A 6,000-nucleotide genomic window follows, 5' to 3' on the forward strand; every position below is an offset into this window, starting at 1 on the left:
GATTAAGGATGCGATAGCAATAGACAGGTTTCAGTGGGTGTGGCAAGGTGGGGGAGGGGTCGCATCTCATTTTTTTTTTTCTTCCCCTGCAGAAGCCTGGGTAGCTGTAGTGTAAACTGAAGATATGGGTGATTAGGATGTTAAGTGGGAGCAAAGAAAGCTCTTCGTTATTCTTTTGGAAATAAAAAGGGATAAAACTCAGCGATCATTAAGCCTTTCACTTTCCTACAATTTGTCAGCACAGTTGGGGGCTGGCTTCCTTTCCACAGGTGAGATTATGAACTGCTGACACCAAGAGGGGGGAGGTATGATGGCCAAAGGTGTGAAAAAGAAAATTAAGCTTGAAGGGTAGCTTTTGTTTTGATGTTTGCTCTACATCCTTTCTTGTGTTCAAATTAAATGTATGGGGCTAGTGGCAGCCACAGGATTTTAAAGTTGAAAACCTACAGCAGGGCTCTCTGGACAGATCCCCAGATGCATAAAACGATCGCCAGTCTTGATAAAGAATGATGACTTCTTGGTCTTCCTCTTTAGCAACAGCCAACAGAAAGATCTGAACATTTAGTGCAATGCTCTGTGTAAGCTATGTCGGAGAGTAAGAGTCACTTTCATACTAATGAAAAGCTCCCTGGTCAAAAATCACACCAACAAATGCATATTTAATTAGAGTTCATAGACATCTAAAGAGAAAAAATTCAAAGGTTTTCTCATAGATGAACTTTATAAGAGATATCTAAGCCTCACATGGCTCAGAGCAAAATTTCAACCCAAATGAAATAAGATGAGATGAAGCTGATTATTTAACAAGATCATTGTCTTTAGATAGGATTTGACTTTGTGTGTGTGTGTGTGTGTGTGTGTGTGTGTGTGTTAGAACTTCATACAGATTTTGGAGGTGGCTTGGTGGTAAGCAGGCTTAGATTTATAATTTTCTAATTAAAATGTATCCTTCATATCAATTTTAGAGAAGTAAGTAACAAGCTTAATTCATGGCATTTAATCATTGAGATTTGTTTTGACATTTTGAGAACATGGAACCTAACACTGAGATGTGATTACTTTGCCACAGATCTGCAAGGAAGGTGATGGGCTGCATGGGGATTTACAAACTGAGGAAAACAGAGACGAGTCCAGTGGGGGAAGGGAAGATAGAAAAGATCTTGAAGTCAGAAAAACTCAAGGTAAATTCATGATTTTCCAGTTGGCCCCCTCTGAGGTCTAGGAATCATCTTATACACATTATCTAAACTTTTCTCCATCTCATCATCTCATTGCTCTTCTATCCCTTGAGCCTCCTTAGATTTAAGGGGAGAAAGACAAGTTTGAGTGTAAAAATAACTCTTCTAACCAATAGCCATAGGGTAAGTGCTTGGTGTGTGCTGTAGGATCATATGGCCTCCTCTGGACCCCTTAGTTCCGGGCTCATCACCCAGCCTTGACGGGGTGCCCTAATATTGTCTGTACACAGAGGATATTTAAGAACTGTCTTCTTCAGTTGGCCTGCACCTTATAAGAAAGCCACCACAAAGATGAGATTTGTCAACTGGTGCCTCCAGCCCATGGCTGACCTTGCCAAACAGACAGGGTTTGGAAACAGAGAAGCAGAGTGGTGACGGCAACAATGCAATTTTTAATCTGAACCTTTTGAAAAGAATAAGGGCTTTGGTGACAGACAGGTATGCTTGAATCTAGATTCTGAAACTTAGTAGCTCTCTGACTGTGGACAAATTTGGAACATCTCTGTTTTTTCAGTTACTTCTACTCTAGAATGGAGAATGTAATGACAACTGCTTAGGATTATGGTGAGGTCTAAACCAGACCAGACATGTAATATACTCAGCATGGCTTTTGGCCAATAGTAAAGGCTCAATATCTTGCTTATTTCTTTCTCTTCTCTTGTCCTTATTTTTCCTTCCAGCTTTGGGAAGAGATTTACTTTTTTGATAATCCCTTTTTCTCTTAGGCTATTAGAATGTATTTGTTTTCTCTGAAATGGTGTAAACTGAGTTTAGGTAATAGCAATAGCACCTTATATATTCATCAGGTGAGTGCTATTTTGTGATACTTGGAGTAGAACTTTTTATATTTTTGAAAAAGAATCCAATTTGAGCTCACATTTGCTGAGTTTGGTAAGAAGTCCAAAATCAATTAGTTAGAGGGTAGGGAGGAGGGATAGAAAATACCCCCTTTTTCATTTAGGCCTGACATCTATCCTAGAGGCTGATTCCTCCCATATAAATGGGAAGGGGCCTGATCCTTAAGATTCATGATTTCCCTTGCCCTTATTTTCCTTCACTTACTCAGTGCAGCTGACTGATGCTCCTTATTTATCCACTAATATCCCGCCCCCAGCAATCTCTCCCTCAGTGTGCATCACAGCCCATAGGAAAGCTCTCAGCTTCCCCAGACTGCTCCTTGGATTGAGTCCCTCCTTGCGTCCATGCCAGTATCCCTCCACCAGAACATACAACTTGAGAGCTTCTGAAACTGAAAAACCTACCACCTCCTCCCTGAAAGTCAGTATAAGCTAGGTTATGATGTGGTGACAAACAGGCCCTGAATATTAGCAGCTTAAATCAACGAAAGCGTATTTCTTTCCAAGCCTGCTTTTTTTTCTTGGGAGGCCTGGGATAAGAGTATAAAGGGAGGCCTAAATGCCATTTGTCTAAATATTTAAAAGTTATAAACAAGGTAACAAACTATTTAATGAAATACATTCTACCCTCTTACCTTGAAAAATATGTCACTATAACAATCTGGGAAACCAGATGTGAATTTAGGATTTTGAGACTCCTTGAAGTTCTATGCTGGGACATAGCTATATTCAGCTAGACAGCCTTTTAGCCTGTCCTGCCCCAGCACAGCCTAGCCTGCACATCCATGCTCCGTAAGTATGCCTCTTGCCTCCCCTCCCCCCAACCTAGTGAAGAACAAATCTATGCAGGGTTAGAAGCAGGCTTGTAGACATGAGTGTGAGGAATTCTGAGGGCCCAGTTATCCAAACCATGGAAGCAAATTTGCAAATACAGAATCCACAAACAACAAGGATGGAGTACATTTTGTTTTGTTTACTCATTTTTTATCAAAATTCCCCGAGAGAAATGAACAAAGGGGTGCACAGAAAGGGGAAAGGTGGGGTTATAATTCTTCCAAGCGCCCCTGGTGCAAAGAAGCCCAGACTTGAAGAATCCAGTGTTGAGTTCTTCTAAGAAAGGGAAGGAATCATTCCTTTTCTACTCTTTTTACTGAGAGATCTCTGGGTATGCTGGAGGGGAATAAATGAAGCAAGCACAGGCAATTTACATCACATTGGTGACCACTGTGCCACACAGGACATGCACTGCATCATTGACCACATGCACTGACACCCCTCAACTCGCCTAGGGGTCACCACCATCTGGGGTGAGAAGGGTGGTTGGGGTGGATGGAGTAGAGATGTCACAGCCTCCATTTTCTGATAAGGAAGCCAAGGTTGAGAGAAAGGCTATAGCCAGGGACAGAGACTCGAAAAGGATGAGAGATGGGAACTGGTCCTCCATCTCAAAGTCAGGGGTGAGCCCTTTAAATCCATACAAGTCAGCCAAGCAGGAAGAGTTTAGCCTGAGCCACCACAAGTAAAAGACAACATATGGCTTTAGGTAATTGCTTAAGTGTTACTACCAAGGACTATCCTTCACCTATGTTATCTGTATTCCTTTATTTGGTGAGATTACTTAGTTCTTGAAGTTCTTGACAGACTTCAGAACTATATAGATACAACCAGAAAAGTCCCTTTTCTAGGTCAACTCTGCTTTGAATCATCGGCACAATATTTTATTAGTGAGTAGAGCACCTGAACTAACCACTCTTTGCGTTAGAGGAAAATAAAATAAAATATGAATAAAAGAAAAAAGAAGAGATGCCACATGCTATTTCCTCTTAGTTCATGTGATTTCTGTTTAACATTTGCAAATTTTTTGCCTTCAACCAATGAACGGCCTGCATGCTATGGGCCATGCATTGGGCTAAGAGCTCTACATGCAATTTCATTAAATCCTTAGATCAGCCCTGTAGGGCTGTCTTCTTTCCATATATGAAAAGGCTAAGGCTTTAGAGAGGTTAATTAACATGGTGAAGGTCACAGAGCTAATGAGTGGGGAAGCCGGAATACAAATCCCTACCAGGCTACTCCTAAAGCCTTCTTGTGCCCTTAATCAGATACTGTACTGAGCACAGGGGCAGGTTCATCATAATATCAATATATACCCTTCAGGACTGCTGTGCAAATTAAAGATATGATATATAGAAAAAAAGAGGGGGGGTTGGCAAGCCATGAAGTCCTGCGAAGGTTCACTGTGATTATTTCTCATGGCTTTACACAGGGCTAGCTGTACTGTCCTTAGCGGCCAAGTCTATATTAATCCCATAATTCATCCTTAATCCACCCAAGTCTCGTCTGCCTGGCTTTCAGCATAGCCAGAGGGAAACGGAAAATATGTCTTTTGTTAAAAAGGCTTAACACCTGCTGCCAAAGGGTGCTGGATCATCAGAGAAGAGACTGATTCACTTACAAAAGACTTGGATTAATTTGGACGTTGTTTCTCTACATAAACCAGACACAAGGAGGCAAGCAACCCAGGAAGGATAATCATGCTGGGAGCAGAAGCACTTATTATAAATAATTACCATGTAATTAGCCACAACTTCCCTGACTGAGTCTGTAGCCTGTAGCTAGTCTTAGGAGGTGGCCCTTCCTTACTAAGCGTAAGGAGACTGAAGCGCTTCCCTAAGTTTTCAGGGAGTGCATCTGGGTCCTACACTGGGATCCTCACCATCTGGGTCTACTTCTCAAGGCCATGGCCAAGGTGCAGAACAGCTGTGGGTCCCATCAGGTGCATCTCCTCTCCTCTCCCTTTTAAAAGCACAATGACTTCCTTTGCGAGTTTGTGAATGTGACATATCTAGCTTCTTTTCTTAAGCAGTGTGGTTTATGGTTTATGGAACAAGTTAACACACTGTGCAGGCTGTGATGTGCCTCTTTCTGGGGCACCTCTGAGCTGTGTTTTCAGATCCGTGAGGTGCCCGTGGAAGACAGGTAACAACAACACTTAAAAGGAACAATGGCAGAAGCCTTGACAAGTGCAGGGAGAGACACAGACACTTCCAAGAGAGGCGTGGTTGTCTACAAGATTAATCAATTCCCCTTGTTTTCGTTACAGGTCCACATTTATCTTGGTGGCAGCAGCTACAAATGTGAAATCAAAGCTCTGATGCTAGACAACTGGAATTGTAGGTACCTGCTAGAGATGTAAACGGGCTCCTCTCCGTGTCTTAATTGGAATGTAAGGCACACTGCGGAGCCCTGGCCGTAAGTCAGGGAGGGGGATGCTTTTCCATGGTGTCCAGATACACTGAAAAACAGCAGGGGAGATAATACAATTCAGTATCTTGTGTGAGGCAGTTGAAAAGAATGACAGCCATAGCTTGCGTGATCATCATTATTACTGTTACAGCTACCTTTTACTGAGTCCATTCTGTTTGACACAGAATATGTGTCAAATATGTGCCCTATCTCATTTCACCCTCTTAATAATACTGTGAAGGAGCTAATACTATTTTTGCCATGTAAGGACAAGAAGACTGAGGTGAAGTCACTTGCTTGAGGTCACCAGATGGCAAGTTCTAGATTTGAACCCAGGTCAGACTCATATTCTATACCCTTAGGGCTTAACAAACCAAGAGTCTCCCCAGAATATTTGGGTACAGAGAACACAAGGGCTTGTGAGAACCCTGAAATTACCAGGACTGATTGACCTGGCAGTATTTTTTCTTTTTTAAAAAATTATTTTAAGTTCAAAGTGAACATATTTTATTTTATTGTTTTTTTTTTTTAAAGATTGTGTTTTTAAGTAATCTTTACACCCAGCATGGGTCTTGACTTCACAACCCCAAGATCAAGAGTGATAGGCTCTACCAACTGAACCAGCCAGGCACCCCAACTTGACAACTTTTTGTTTATTT

General features: G+C 41.8%; 1 long non-coding RNA gene across 3 annotated transcripts in view; it reads left to right on the forward strand.

Annotated features, from left to right (window-relative positions):
- Positions 1-5,272, forward strand: part of LOC116569464 — a 43,357-nt gene extending 38,085 nt beyond the window's left edge. For all 3 annotated transcript variants that reach the window (XR_004277039.1, XR_004277040.1, XR_004277041.1), the window contains 3 exons: positions 93-269; positions 1,070-1,181; positions 5,199-5,272. This is a non-coding gene — a long non-coding RNA (uncharacterized LOC116569464). The remainder of the gene's footprint in view (positions 1-92; positions 270-1,069; positions 1,182-5,198) is intronic.
- Positions 5,273-6,000: the final 728 nt, after the last annotated feature.

Source organism: Mustela erminea, chromosome 11, assembly GCF_009829155.1.
Source record: "Mustela erminea isolate mMusErm1 chromosome 11, mMusErm1.Pri, whole genome shotgun sequence".
Classification (NCBI taxonomy): domain Eukaryota; kingdom Metazoa; phylum Chordata; class Mammalia; order Carnivora; family Mustelidae; genus Mustela; species Mustela erminea.